Source organism: Vanessa atalanta, chromosome 7 (assembly GCF_905147765.1).
Source record: "Vanessa atalanta chromosome 7, ilVanAtal1.2, whole genome shotgun sequence".
NCBI classification, from domain to species: domain Eukaryota; kingdom Metazoa; phylum Arthropoda; class Insecta; order Lepidoptera; family Nymphalidae; genus Vanessa; species Vanessa atalanta.
Window position 1 is genome coordinate 9,992,726 of NC_061877.1, and position 15,382 is coordinate 10,008,107.

At 31.4% G+C, this 15,382-nt stretch overlaps 1 protein-coding gene across 1 annotated transcript in view; it reads left to right on the forward strand.

Moving 5' to 3' along the window:
- The window catches only part of LOC125065522, a 170,873-nt gene that overhangs the window by 30,782 nt on the left and 124,709 nt on the right, over positions 1 to 15,382 (forward strand). The window lies entirely within an intron of this gene.

Genomic DNA, 15,382 nt, shown 5'->3' on the forward strand with positions numbered 1-15,382 from the left:
TGCCATTATTATGTTAGATATTTTGATAAAAATATTCGTCACGATTTTTTTCGCGCATCGAACGCGCGCTATGTGCTGTAACAAATATACCAACACATTGTACAATTAAATTGTTCGTATCTGTGTTGAAAAACGGAAATCCCCATACAAATTGGATCAGTAGTTTTTGAGAAAATCGCGGACATACATGAATGTTCGGGTTAGTTTAAGTACCTCTTTTTTTTAAATGTCATATATAATCAAGACCCAACTGACTTTAGTTATATTAAAAATGTATAAAATATTATATTAGGTATTTTTATAAACATTATTATTCCGTATCTTTATATTTATTAAAATACTCCTGTAAAGTTATATACAGCACAGTTTGTTGCTCGCGACATGAATTGTGTAATGTTATGTATCAATATAACGCTGCCTGTTGATAAATTTAAATATTATGTTAAAATACATGAATCGATAAGGCTTAATATAACATACTCTACTATCTGGTGCTAGCTTTAGCTTTGTATTCAATTTAATAATTTAACATAACTATTCAAGAGTTCTTATTGAGACCTGCTCGAATAAAGTATATTTTTAATTTTATAAACATATCATATGATATCGTTTCATATGAGAAAGCTGAAATATTTTGTTTAAATAATTGTAAGTTTTTTGTACAAAAATAAATGGTACGGAGCTTTCGATCTCGGCTTCGCTGTAGTATCAGCGTAGGCATGGGGCTTTAAAGGTCTTTTGTTTGGAGACCTGAAATGAGGCCTGTGTTAATTAGAGCCTAAAGATAATCCCAGTGAAAGTTCCATACAAATCCGTTCATTAGCTTTATGATACGTACAAAATAAAAGACTAGTGTTTTTTTTTTATTTCTTTATTCTACCGCCAAACAACAATATTTAGTGTTGTTGTGTATCGATTTGTAAGGAATGGTTTTTATTTCTTACGGCGCCAATGGTGGTGGTAATCACTTACCATTAGATGGTCCCTTTACAAGTCCGCCTATGTCATATATAAAAAAAAATTTAAAATGTGCTATTTTCAAAATATGCTAAAATTGCTTTTATAAATTCAACAGTTGATAAGATACTAAAAACATCACGAGATATCCTTTGAATACTTCATAAACTGTAAAAATTAAATCAGTTGCCGGCCGCGGGAATCAGTTATTGTAACCTTAAATTAAAGCGGTTATCTCATTGTGAATCAAAGGGGATACATCTTCCAATCAGTATTCCTCGAGCGTACTGATTCAGCCGTTAATCAGTCTTGAATGCAAGACGATTTAATGAGATTTCTTTTGGGAATCAGCTTCGAGATACCTCGCCAAGCTTTACGGTCCAATCAATTCTTTTCTATCAAACGTAACGGTTCCTTTCAAAGTTTTCTTGTCCATACTCTCTCGGTAAAATGCTCGTATATTTTTAATAGATGTATTGAGTCTTTTATACTGTTAATGAGAAATTCATTAGTTTGTCACAGTTATATAAAAGGAAATATGTCGGTTAGATATAGAAATGATGGTACATTATAATTAGTTATATTTATTGCGATAAACATACATACATACCTATGCTTGTATTTTTAGGAGTGTATACTATATTGACGCAATTGAGCGTACTCGTTTTTTTAACGTTTCCTTTAAAATAGTCGGAATAGCCCTGCAGATGATACAGATAGACCTTAACCGTAGATCTCAGGTTTAATTCTGGACAAGTTCCACTGATGAATCGTTTGTGTCCATATTAGGAGAGTTATATTGACACAGCGATGGAAATGCTATAAAGCGTGTCCTTCAGAGTAGACATGGCCCTTGCCCAGCTGTGGAACACTAACAGTCTGTTAAATTTAAACGCTAGTTTAATTTAACACGTAATTACAATGTCTGAATTGATTCAGGAATTTGTATGTTGAAAAATTATTTCGCTGAAATTTGTTGGTTTGCTCATGTTTTCCGTTTCGGTTCTGTGGTTTTGTATTTTGTTGAAGGAATTTATATAAAATTAAAGTTGAAATCGTTTTAAATTTAGTAACTTGTGTTACGTGAAAGTTTTTAAAGGTAAATAGGAGTTTCAAAGCGTACCTTGAAATGAAAGATGAAAATAATTTTGTAAAACATCATTTATATATTCATACCTACAGATTCAGACCAAATTGATTCTATAAAATAATATTATCAATAATGTTATGCTCTGGTTTCATCCGGTTTTTGCTGTTGCTGGTGACTAACTTATAAGTGCCTAAGTATCTGCCTCAAATAGAAATACATTGTATTACAGTGTGTCAATTTGAATGGTGAGTGAGCTAGTGTACAGACACTACTAGTGTTGTAACATCCAATCATGTGGTTTGCGGCGCATAGGTGTGAAGTGGTTTATATTTATAAGATGACCACTTACCATCAAGTGGGTTATTTGTTCTTTCATTTTTATTAAACAAATACAGTTCTTATATAAGTAACAACAATGATTACTGAGCATAAGGTGACCTATATACGTTTATTATTTTGCTATCCATAAAAACGTAATGTGGGTAAAAACGAAGTCGCTAAGGGTTGCTGTTTGTTTCTGGAATTGAGAATCATCCATTTATCTTGCTCTATTTGGACAGGCTGTTAATTTTTTAGTATGTTGTTGTGCTTAAATATTTAAAAAATAACAAATGTAAGTAAAAAAAAGTTGTTATTGCGGCATAATGTGTAAAATTTCTACGAATTCTTAAAATATTTTGAAAACTAATATTAATTTTTCTGTACTCTGTCGCCCTGTTATTATTATTATTATTTCTTTATTCAGAGTGACTTTTACACGTAGCATTCTACATTCACATTCTAAGATCACTGAATCCATAAAATTAAAACTTTGCTTAACATCATTGTGACGAAACTTATTATGGCTTTTGTATTTTATGTTAAGAGATTTTAAATTTAATAAAACCTTGGTCTTAGTACGCTGTATTCCTTTAAACACTATTAAGATTGCATTGGCTGTAGTTAACTGAATTCATCATTTAAATTACACACATAATCTCAGCGTCCAAAAGAGTTTCCAGCTTTTTTATAGCTTTAGAAACTTTAATTAGGATCGATTGTTTAATTTGAAACCTTACTGTATTAATCAAAAGTACTTGAAAGGGTTTCGTAAAGAAATTAATTTTTCAAAATTAAATCTATATATCTACCACAATACCTTACGGTGTCGGGGACGGCGACTACGCTTCACATTCAAATACTAGATTCAACTTAACGCCAAAAACGAACCCTGTAGAACCCCATATCCATAGCGTTGATGATAAATATTTTATCATATTGATTAAGTTGCCTATCATGCTAATGCATAAGAAATGTAATTTTATGTTCTTAAAATATACGAAAATAGTTATTAATTTTTTTTAACATTGATAGAAATGGCCTGAGTGCGAATTAGTCTGTCCACACTATCGACTTTTTTAATGATATACAATCACACACAGCACAGCAGACTTGAACTGAATAAAAAATGAATCATGCATTCATTATGCTATTACACGTTGTATGAAATTTCCTACGTTTAAATTTGCGATATCGCCTTTTGTTCTCAAGACACGAGTATATTACGAAGCAAAGTTTTAACAAATCTTCAAGTTGTATGTTCTTAACATAATTGTTCACGTAACGTTTTGGATTTTTAATCTATTCGTTATATTTTTATAGATCACTCTGGTTCCTTCTTTACAAATAAGTAATTATTTATATTGTGTCTGTTTCAAAAATAAGTATAACAACTTGATGTTTGTAAATTGATAAATATTGTGTCTTTAAATTATACATCATCAAATGTCTGCCTATAATCAACTGATAATTTACTGTAATCTAAACATTTTCGAACATGTTCATTTTCTTAATAACGTACTGGGTAATATTCATTTGTCCTTTCCTTGAGTCACTCAGTCTGTGGTCACGGTCGATCTGGGCACGCTGTTGTAAACATCATTATAACTATTATAACATTTCAATAAATGAGAGTAATTTATTTACACTAAAATAATAAGATGATTATTTTATATAATTTTATGATAAATGAAATTCATTTCATTGCAAGTATATTTTTAGGTTTTTATTTAATTTAACAAAAGCTCAGTTATTTCATATAATTGATATTATTCATGACCAGACTATAATTATGTTTCGAGCATCGCCCTATAATTTCATACAAGTAAAGTTATTTGTTTGTCAGACATTATTTTTGTATTACATTTACATTGTAGCGAGCTAAATAGTTTCGATCTTCAAACGTTTTTTTTTTGTTGCTAGATTCTTGCAAATAATAACAGTAATATTTTAAAGGAACTCGAGTTATTTGCATGTTTGGAGTATTTCGTTTCGTACTCTTATTACTTTTTTTTATTAATAATATTTACTAAACCTCGTACAAAGTACAGTTACCAAATAAACCAGCTTACTTATGATTTTAAGCGTAAAGATTGTGCTCGGAGAAAAGGACGACAATATTCAAGATCGTACCTGCACTTTTACACTTAGTCAAGCTGTAAACCATGCGCCATTAACGCTCGTACCCTTGGTTAAAACTAAATGAGCAAAGAATCAAAAGTTATTCTGAAACTGGGAAATAATACTAAAGTCAGTTATGAGTTTGTTCGAGAATATCAAATGACAAACGGCCCGCAGTTAATTTTGCTTATAATCGTAGTAGTATTGTAATTTGAAATGTCTGGCGTCGCTGCGGAGGCCTTTGATTTATTAGCTTTGCTACCCTTGTGAGGGAGCGACGGGATTTCGTTGTATAGATCACAAATATCATTTTGTTTTCACCTTATTAACCTTTTAGTACCCAACGTTATAGTTACGGAATTCTTTGTCACTATTTATTAACTGAATAGTTTGAACATTTAAATGGTAATTGTATGGTTTTATAAAATCGTGAAATTATCTGTTGGACATACAAATTCGTACACTAGAATGTTTGCCCAGTAATAATAGTTAGAATTACGACCAAAATCGTTATTGAATATTTGAGAAAAACATACCATTTTTTCTAATGTTTTATTATTCAATAAAACATTAGAAATATACACTCAAAGTTCGTCGTTGGCCACGCAAAGGACAAAAAAGGTAGATACTGAACTGTTTTGCCTTTGCATGTTTATATGTTGATTATTACTCGAATGTAATTTATTTAATTAGTCTCTATTAACGTATTTCTTATTGGTTATACAGTGACACATAATTATAATTAGTATTTTAAGCGAATCAAATATTTTGAGCAATACGGATATTGAATATATTTTTGATTTATATTTATTTACTTCATTATAAAATAGTATCACAAAATATTTATAAGATATAGGGTAATTTCATTAATTAAGCGGGACTTAATCTGCTTATAAACTAGTTTTACCCAAAAGCGTGAGAAATTGAACAGATGTCGTTACACCTGATATTTTTAATTGCATTTTTAATTACATATGTTTTTAATTACATTATATACCTATAAATATTTATATATTGAATGTACATTACCCGTAAAATATTAGATTTAGTTTTAGTTGATTTGAAATTCTCCTTAGAACTAAGCCTAACGAAATAAAACCATATAATTTAATATTACTTCACAATAAATATGTTTTTTTAGGATTATCGTAATATTCTTTGACATAATGCGACATTTCGGTGTGTTGTAAAAGTTCTAACGCTGGGAAAAATTGCTTGGCAAGAACATTGTTAGTCGACGAACGCAGACCCGCCCCATTAATAAGAAAGGTCTCGACATTCGACGTCTGCCAGGACTAAATTTTATGGACAGAAAACCATGACCGAACGTTAGAATAAATTTACTGAGCACTTTAACGATTAATATAATTATAAAAAATGGTATCGAGTAGTCGAAGTTCACCCGTTATTTGTTTGGACGAAGTTCGACCTATTTTTTTTTTTGGCATATCTACACACAAAACATTTGTCCTCTTTCATAACCAATGCTAAAATGAATTGTGTGTGTTTTTTTATAATAATACAGCACTAGTTCTCCGATGGCGCCCTGAATGACACAATCATATAAGGCAGAGTTGAATATTGCGCTCTACATACACGCGTACGAATAAGACTTGTTTATTCTCGAAACATCTCGTTATGTCTTCTTATGAATAGTCGGAGTCAGTTCGTTTCGAGTCACAATGGTCGCGAGGCTGCCGTGCCAACTGCGAACTCGTTAGCGAATGCTTCCACCCCGATGCTCTCGCGGCTCGTGTTTGCCCAACAGGAGCTTTTGTATAGCAATTCCTATGCTAACGCGCTGTTTGCACGCATAGTTTTGAACAGCCGTCTTCGAGATCTTGTCGACGAGAATTCTCACGTTGATGACGTAAGACATCCAATCCAAAACTTTGTTCTATTCACTTGTTAGTTTCTATTTGTTATCCTTTTGGATTAATTACGTTTATGAATCGTATTGGTTTCAATAATTAAGCTTGCAATGTTCAAACTGATTTAAAGCCACTTGTACTGTGGCGCTTAAAGAATAAAATCAGGGCGTTTGCTTTGATTCTTGTCACGTTTCAAATATTATTGAAACGTTAGATGGAAATTAATTTTTTGATTTTAATATATTTTCAAAGGCAAAAAATTTCATTGCCAAATGGTTGTTAAAAGTTAAATCTTATTCGAAAACTTATTGACACCTAGCCGGTAGCTTTGCTTTTAATTGTTAAAACTGTAACATGACGATTCAAAAGTGCCCTTATGAGCCTACTTGAATAAAAAATATTTTGATATTTTTGATTGATTTTTGATTAATCATATACATCAATTATAAGTATCCACTAAGTTATATATTGACTAAGCTATTAAACATCGATAAAGCGTCGATATTAAAATAAAAAATTTATAATCTTGAATTTTTTATGGATTCGAAGCAAAACTTATATAGTCATGACATCATTCTGACATTGTAAATATGATGCAAAAAAATGTTGTTGATAATACAAGTTAAGCGCATTCAAAGTCGATGGATAAAAAGGAAATTGACTTGTTCGCGTCTTGTCCTTCCTGTTAAGCAAACTTCTACCTTAATGCATTTACTTACGATACAAAATTGTACGTTTCAATGTAACGCTGCATTTTTAATGTTTTATAAGAAATTATTGTAGTAGTACGTGAATACTCTATTCGAAGTATTAAACAAAGGAAATTCACGCCCGTAACTTCTCAATGTTAATGAATGAAAAAAAAAAGCTTAAGAACAGTTAATTATGTTAATTAAATAATTACAAAATATGTATATATTTATTATTTATTTTAAGTACTGAACTACATAATGTAATGAATTATTTAGTACTATTAAAAGATAAACCCTTGAAAGCCTAAGTCCACATTCGTGAATCAAATTGTAACTTTACAAGTCGAGTCGTTATTAACAAGTTGTTTCTCGAAATAATTGTTTTTATATTTTGTAATTTGGTTGCAGAATAGTAATTTATATTTATATTAAAATAAATCTTTATATAGTTTGCATTGGGGACTCTAACAGAATCTCAAACTGTTGTAGCAGGAGGAGTCAGTATTGACATTTCTCAGCGTTTGAAACTTTTATTTTAAACGTTACATATTCAATTACTGCCCTCAAATTCGTTCTGAAAGTACTAAAACTGTACCCAAAGAAGTTTATTTGAACGACTTATAAAATAATGTTACTGACGTAACGAAATAATTAAAACGTGTACGTTAAAAAAATAGATGCACATTCAATTATTTATTTTCAATTAAAAAATATTTATTTATCTTAAATTACATACATGGGAACAACACAAATGGCGGCCATGTCGCTCACCAAAGGTCTTCCTAAGAAATCTATCTTTGAAAATTGAGATCAGGATGGGTAGTGTATTTATTTATATCTAAACATACATACATAACATATACTACTCATTTTGTAATAATCTAGGTAACAAATATGGTAATTAATATTAAATATACTCAGAACATATTATAAATATGTTTATAGTATGAAATAAATACTTAGAAATTATACTTATATCGTAATATCGTCACGGATTAAAGATTCGATTCTAATAAATAATAATTTCTGATCAATATTTTGAATACAGTAATAGATTTCGATTGTAAGAGTTGAGATAATTCCATACATTGAAGCATTGTTCAAAGAATTTATTTCAGTTTGTGTGGACTTATAACCTGTCAAAATTTTCATATGATCTGCGCAATCCCTCAAACTCAAACATTGTTTACCTTTCAGTATGATAGCATTTTTAATCTATATTACACAGAACAAAACAACCATAATATGTATAAGCCACCTTTAATAATTTGCCGCCTTAATAAATTAGCATTAGCAGCCCGTAAATGTCCCACTGCTGGGATAAAGGCCTCCTCTCCTTTGAGGAGAAGGTTTGGAGCATATTCCACCACGCTGCTCCAATGCGGGTTGGCGGAATACACATTTGGCAGAATTTCGTTGAAATTAGACACATGCAGGTTTCCTCACGATGCTTTCCTTCACCGCCGAGCACGAGATGAATTATAAACACAAATTAAGCTCATGAAATTTCAGTGGTGCCTGCCTGGGTTTGAACCCGAAATCATCGGTTAAGATGCACGCGTTCTAACCACTGGGCCATCTCGGCTCAATAAATAATTATTTGCCTTAATAAATAATTATTTTTTATTTTATTGTAAATGAAATAAGTTAATATATTTTTCGTTCGTTTCAGGTAATCACTGCGGTCAATCAACAACAAGCGCTCTATGAAAGGCATTGAAAAATTACGTACATTATTACAACGAAGTTGGTAGCTCGTGCATTTAGCGAGGCTTTAAATACAACTGTTTATGTATTCGTTAGTTCACTCGAGGGACCGTAGCTCGTGAATTATGTACGCTATAGCAAACATAGGGAACAATATGAGAACTATATACCGGGATATGATTATATTGCTGCATATTAATTTTCTGTATAAACACTAGATTGCTTTAGTTTGAGACGTTAATTAAAGATGTTTATGAGGATCGGAGTACGAAACGGTATGAAAAAGTTTTTAAATATTTTAAATTACAGATTATATTATAAATATTATCCGTGTGTATCTGAAATCATGTCATGGAATATTTTATAATTATAACAATATTGATTTTTATTTCACATCAAAACACAAGAGATTATAAATTATCTTTGAGAAGTCAAAGAGGCCGTTTCTTAATATCTTGTCCTTTATACGAAAATATAAAAACGTATGGTATTTCCATTGCATCCAGAACATAGCGTAACTATGAGACAATCAATTCACAAACAGAATAATATCAATAAAATACGACATTTTATCGTTTTGAAAGTGGAACTTATTTTTTTATGACATTGCGCACAAACAGGAGCGAAATGAGATACCAATATGGCTTACCACAATTTTATTAGTTGTTTTGAGTAGTAAGTGCACGTTCACATGGGAGTTGAAATAAGCGTTGTGTAAAAAGCGCTAGAAGTTTTTTTTATCGCTTCGCTCTCACGCTGTTCACCCCAGCGCTTAAACAATCACTACTTATCATTATATTACGCGATAGACGTGCCGTATATTCAGCTGAAATTGTAGTAAGCGACAATTTCATTGAAACTATAAAAATAGAAATAAATTTTCTTTACATCCTTAATTAAGTATGAAAGATTCTTAAAAAGCTATAATTAGGATGAATCCTGTAAAACATTTTCAATCTAATTAAGGATGACAATGCAAAATAATTAAGAGATGTTACAAGCCATTGTTTGCCATAAAATGTTATTACAAGATATGGTGCGGAACTTCTCGGTCTTTATTTACGGATTAAGTGCTTTCAAAAGTGCTCGTTTTTTTTTTATTTGTTATGTCTGAACGATTATACTTGGCTTTTTGATATTAAAACGTAGCGTGTACGATAAAAACATATTTATATAAATAATTTTAACTATTGTATGAAAACAATAATTGTAAAATAAGACATTAAAATAATCCCGCTAAGTTTCTTTCGGTCCGAGGTGTTTATTTCCGAACCGGAGATTTTTATTATCAATAAATAAATGTAACGCTTCTGTATTGAATAACGATTTTTGACTTTGACTATGGCGTAAAAATCGTCCACTTGCGAACACACAGGAAAGTCCTCAAACCGTTAAAAATAAGGTACGTTAAAAGAGGTAAAAAGTGCTCGTTCGAGCGTTCCATAATTGCCCAAAAGAATTGACGAACTCTGGCAAATCAGGATTTTTTTATTTTAACTATAATCATGATATCATGATACGATTTCTTTTTATTTGATTCGACGCAAATTACACCTTTTGCAAATTCAAGATTATTTTTGTATTAATAGATAACTAAGGGATTAACTTATTGAATAAAAAAATATTTATTGAGGCGTATACTAATTTCAGTTAAATTATAAAGTCAATGTTCCTATTTAATTAATAAGCTTGAGATAATTACCATCATATTCTGATTTGGCTACTTAAAATACTTTTATTCTCGAACTCAAAGTACTTGCATTTTGATTCAAAACCTTAATAAATGTTGTTTTTAGCGAACAAATCGATTGCGTGCGGATAATAAAATAATTCGTCTACTTTAAGAAGATATGGTCATAGACCTGTTGCGTCACGTAACTAAGCGATGAGAGAGTTCTAACAATTACTAAACTTTCTTGATCTCAGATAATGTTGGACATGATTAGGTGGTTGCATTGCTCTATTGTTTTGTCGAGACGAGACTTGAATTGACGTAATACTTGGACTAACAAAAACAAATAGGAACTCGTTCCAATGCGAGCAACAAAACTCAAACGCAATGCGTGGCTTCGATTCGTTAAGGTTTCTCGACATGTATTTATAATAATCTGTTGTTCACGTTCGATTATAAATATTGACATATTTAAGGCTTTGTATAGATAATTTAGATTTCGTGTAACCGATTTTTATTCCATCGATAATCGCCTTTATTTAGCTTAGAATCGTTAGTTAGTGTACATTAGGATTTAAAATAATTTACCATACTTAATCATTTAACTTATTCGTACATTCATTGCGCCTGGAATGCGTTCGGTGATGAAGACTATTGATTGCTCAAACGCTACAATGTGTGACTCATAATGTAGATCAGTCGAACAGAATGACATTATAAAAATTCAAATTTGATTGCTTTCGCTCACTGCGATTGTCACCATTCATAGTTAGATAGAAAACGAAATGTATTTTGCGTATATTCTTTGTTATTATGCCTCTGACTTTCTCTCTTCATGGTACAGTGGAGGCAAGCTGTTCACGATCCAATAGGTTTTGTTTGTTTGTAATTGTCAATAAACTGGTATCTGTTGTAATATGTGACAGATTGCAAAAGATACGTGATAATGTTGCAGAAAAACACTTGAAAACATTTATTATGGTGCGTTATATTAAAAAATGTTGTTTCTAAACCTCATAATCATTTCAATAGCGTGTAACTTTAAACAATACCACAAATTTGTGTTAAATTAATACTGATACTTATTAAAATAGGTAATACAGATTCCTCTCAAATATCAAAATTCTTGTCGAAGTTTATCGTACGGTTACTAAATGTTCGGAAGCTTAACTAAATATTCGCCAATTAAATCTAATTTCAAATAATACTTGTTAATTATCGGTATATTCCTCTATGCAGATAATAATACCTCTGATGATCCAATCGGATACATTTCCTCATTAAAACGGCTCGTCCCAAGAGAATGTAGCGAATTACACAGTTTTATGTAATCTATCGTTACTTCAGCTTATAACCCATTCCACGATTTTAACTATTTAATGTGGATGACCTATTTCCAGGAGTACCAAGGTCAGTTGTTAAATTTTCAATTGGAAGCTTTAGGGTGAAATTGTGTCTAATTTGACCTCGGTGACGACCCTATGAGAAAGTTTTATTTCGGGTTCACCGAATATTCGTAAGGCATCATCAGGGTTGCGGATAAGTCGACCGTGATCGATAGATTCATGAAAAAAAATCTTGCCTGACCCACCTTGAAAGACTTGACTAAAATTATACTTTCAAATTGATCCCTTTACTTTAATCGTTATGTTTAGGTAAGATTAAAATACATGCAAACGCAATATTGTGACATTACCAAAACTTTGTAGGTATGTTCATATAGTTAGTTAATAATATAGTTACTTAATAATATGTATATTTAAATTCTAGATTTAACGCGCTTTTATATTCATTACTTTGACTTTGATTAACATTTTTACAGCAACTACTATATATATCATACTACATACGAGTTTTTGTTGATAGTTATATTTTACTTTGATTTTTCATAGTGTTAAATTTTATCAAAAGATTTTATTAGATTTCTGACACTCTTATAACACGACTTAGGTCTGACATGATGTTTTTATAACAGGGAATATTTGATAGCCCTGTCACAAAACTTCTTGAATATCAAAGCAGCGCGGAGCACTTCACACGTCCTGGTAGCAGTAAAACCGCTCCATGTCACCTCGGGAGAGTTTTATTGCACAGCCGTTTTAGGGGTTCAAGTTGGTTCGACCGACTTAAAGTAGAATGCGTCTACATTCGTTAAGGCTGAATCGAAGCTGTCCTGGGTGCTAACAAGTTGGTATACAGTATAAAACAAGAAGATAATTTAAAGTTTTTTAATGCTTATCCTAACAATGGCAGAAAACATTCGAACAAATATATTAAAAACTCGATTCATGAACCCGACAAATTTTAAGTGGATTACGAAAAGACACAATTATATCCCTTGGGTTACGAACAACATTCATCTGAATATTTTTATTTTCCCATTATCTGTTTATTGTCAGTTGGAGCTCGAAATAAACTGACTCGAGTCCTGAGTTCATGATTGTTTTTTTTTGTGATGGCACATGGTAATGAGCTGCGCTGTAACCAAATTTTATTTCACTTTTTTTCCAACTTCGCTTAAGACCACCCATATAGGTTTGCGAAAGCTGATGACGCTATAGATTTACGCATGGATCACGTCTCTTTATAGCTTACAAATTCGTTTACTGATCAGTTTTAGGTATTATATAAAACCCGTGCACCGAGGTTTTGTTCCTTAATAGTTATACCTGCGCAAGCACTTGTAATTCATAATGGACAGGCTAAAAGTCGGAAATATATATAACATGCTATTTCATAGGGTTATTTTTATGGATTTTTGGATTTGGACGAAAATCCTTAAAAGTGAAAAACAAATAATGATTATTAAACGTCATTCCATAATTATAGACGAAAAAGTGTAATAATTTTATTTACTTCTATTTGTGATGGAAATAAAGGTATATATTGCATTAGTTGCTTAAACAGATTTCAAGACCTGAAACATTTTTGTCAGATATTAATTTATTTTCATTCGAAAAGGAAGTGTTTGAAATATCCAATAAATAAAGAATTTTCAGCATAGCTTACCGTAGCGAAATTATAATTCCCTCGAGGAGGTATAAAATTTTTATTACTCCGCTTAAATTCCAGTGAAGTTGAAAGTAAACGAAAACGAAAAGGAACGCTGGAGATAGGCTAGTGTTATGGAGATTTTATACAGCATTTAAGATGCGAATTCTGTCGCAGCACTGCGGGATTTTTTTTCTAAACTCATAATAACTAAAAAAGACTGATATAAAAATTTATTAAATTATCTCTCCTGTAATAAATAATTCGGTGTGATGATCCAGACATTATAAAATTTTAATGCAATTAAAATCTTGGGATTTTATCTATTAATTAATTACCAATAATCTCATACCGCATATTAGCTATCTGATGACGTATTCGAATTAAAAACAAAGACAAAAAATAAACAATTGTTTGGTTCAATATTTGAATTTTACATTTGTTTTTATGTACCTGACATTATAATTGTTTGTATATAACATAAACGTGATATATGGTGAATATTGTGGAACTCACAGTGGTATTGTAGTTATCCCACACTCTATGTAGTTCTTAGTCGCAACCATTGGGTAAAAGATGAAAGATTAAGGTTTTGTAAAATAAGTCCGTTAGTTCCAATGCTGGGCAAAGACTTTCTCTCCTCTTAAATGAACCTTTGAACCTTATTTCACCACGCTCTTCCATATTGCTCTTGGTTATTGGTAGAAGCACCTGTGGCAGAATATCATCAGACTCATGCAATTTTCCTTTCAATGTTTTTTTCTCAATTCAATAGTATTCGCCTGAATTTTAATCCACAAACTTTAGTTTACGAGTTACGAGTTCTATCCGTTGGATCATCCGTGTAAGTAGTTTTTTATTCTTTATACAGCTTATAAGAGTCGATGTTTTTACAAACCAAACAACAGTATGATCGTTTATGTATCGTATATTTCTGATCGAACCTACCCGTACAAACAGGATAATCGTATTCATCGTAATCGAAGTCGTGTAACAATATAAGTTCAAAAAAGCCACATTGATTTATGTTTGCGACGTGTACTGTATGTGTATTAATACGATTTCTGGTTTAATCGAAAAAGCCCAGTATTACATCTATAAATGTCAGAGCTGTAATTGGTTCTAGCGTTCCCATTTTCATCCTATAATCTCATTGTTTATAGTTTATACCAATCTCTCCGTGAATTTGTGTAGACTTTCAAATTGATTTGTCATTGAGTTTTCAGCTATGAGCTTAAGTACTACTTACAATTGATAAGAAGGCTTTTGTCCGGATAAAGAAAATAGAGTAATTTTCTTGCTGAGGGCACTTTAGACGTTTTTATTGTCTCTTAGAATCTTTTACTTGCTTTTCTTGTTTCGTTCAAAGATCTCCAATGGACAAGGGTCAGGCTATAATAAGGGTCTTGCTTGATTGGTTATATTGTATTTTTGCAGACAGACGGAGGGATAGCAGTTTTATTAGTTCGGTGATCTGGTTTTATGAGACGTGTTGACTGTAATAAACCTTCCATACGAAATATACGGACCTACATATGGATAAATATGCTATATGGCATAGTTACAGCAAAATTACTATAAGAAAAGTATAGTACAGAATTATTGAAAAATATATTGAAATAGTTTTTCGGCATAGTAATAAAACGAAATTAATTTTGTTTTATCGCTATTCGAGGAAATTTTGACTTGCGAGCATATTTAGTTTACCTTTTTTGTATGTACAGACTACCTCGCTATCTAGATATCAAACATTAATATAAGGCCGCAGATCCGAGCGTCCTTGGTTCAAAACCTGGGTTTGTCTAGTAGAGCCCGGAAATTGAAAGTATCTATACTCCCGTGCAGTACCCCACGAAAAGCCGTTGGACCTGCAGCTGAACTCAATACGATCATGTGGAATTTTGCTGACCTTTGGAATATGAGAGTAAGGTAGATTGGAAGTTCGTCCTGTGTTTGCTTACAC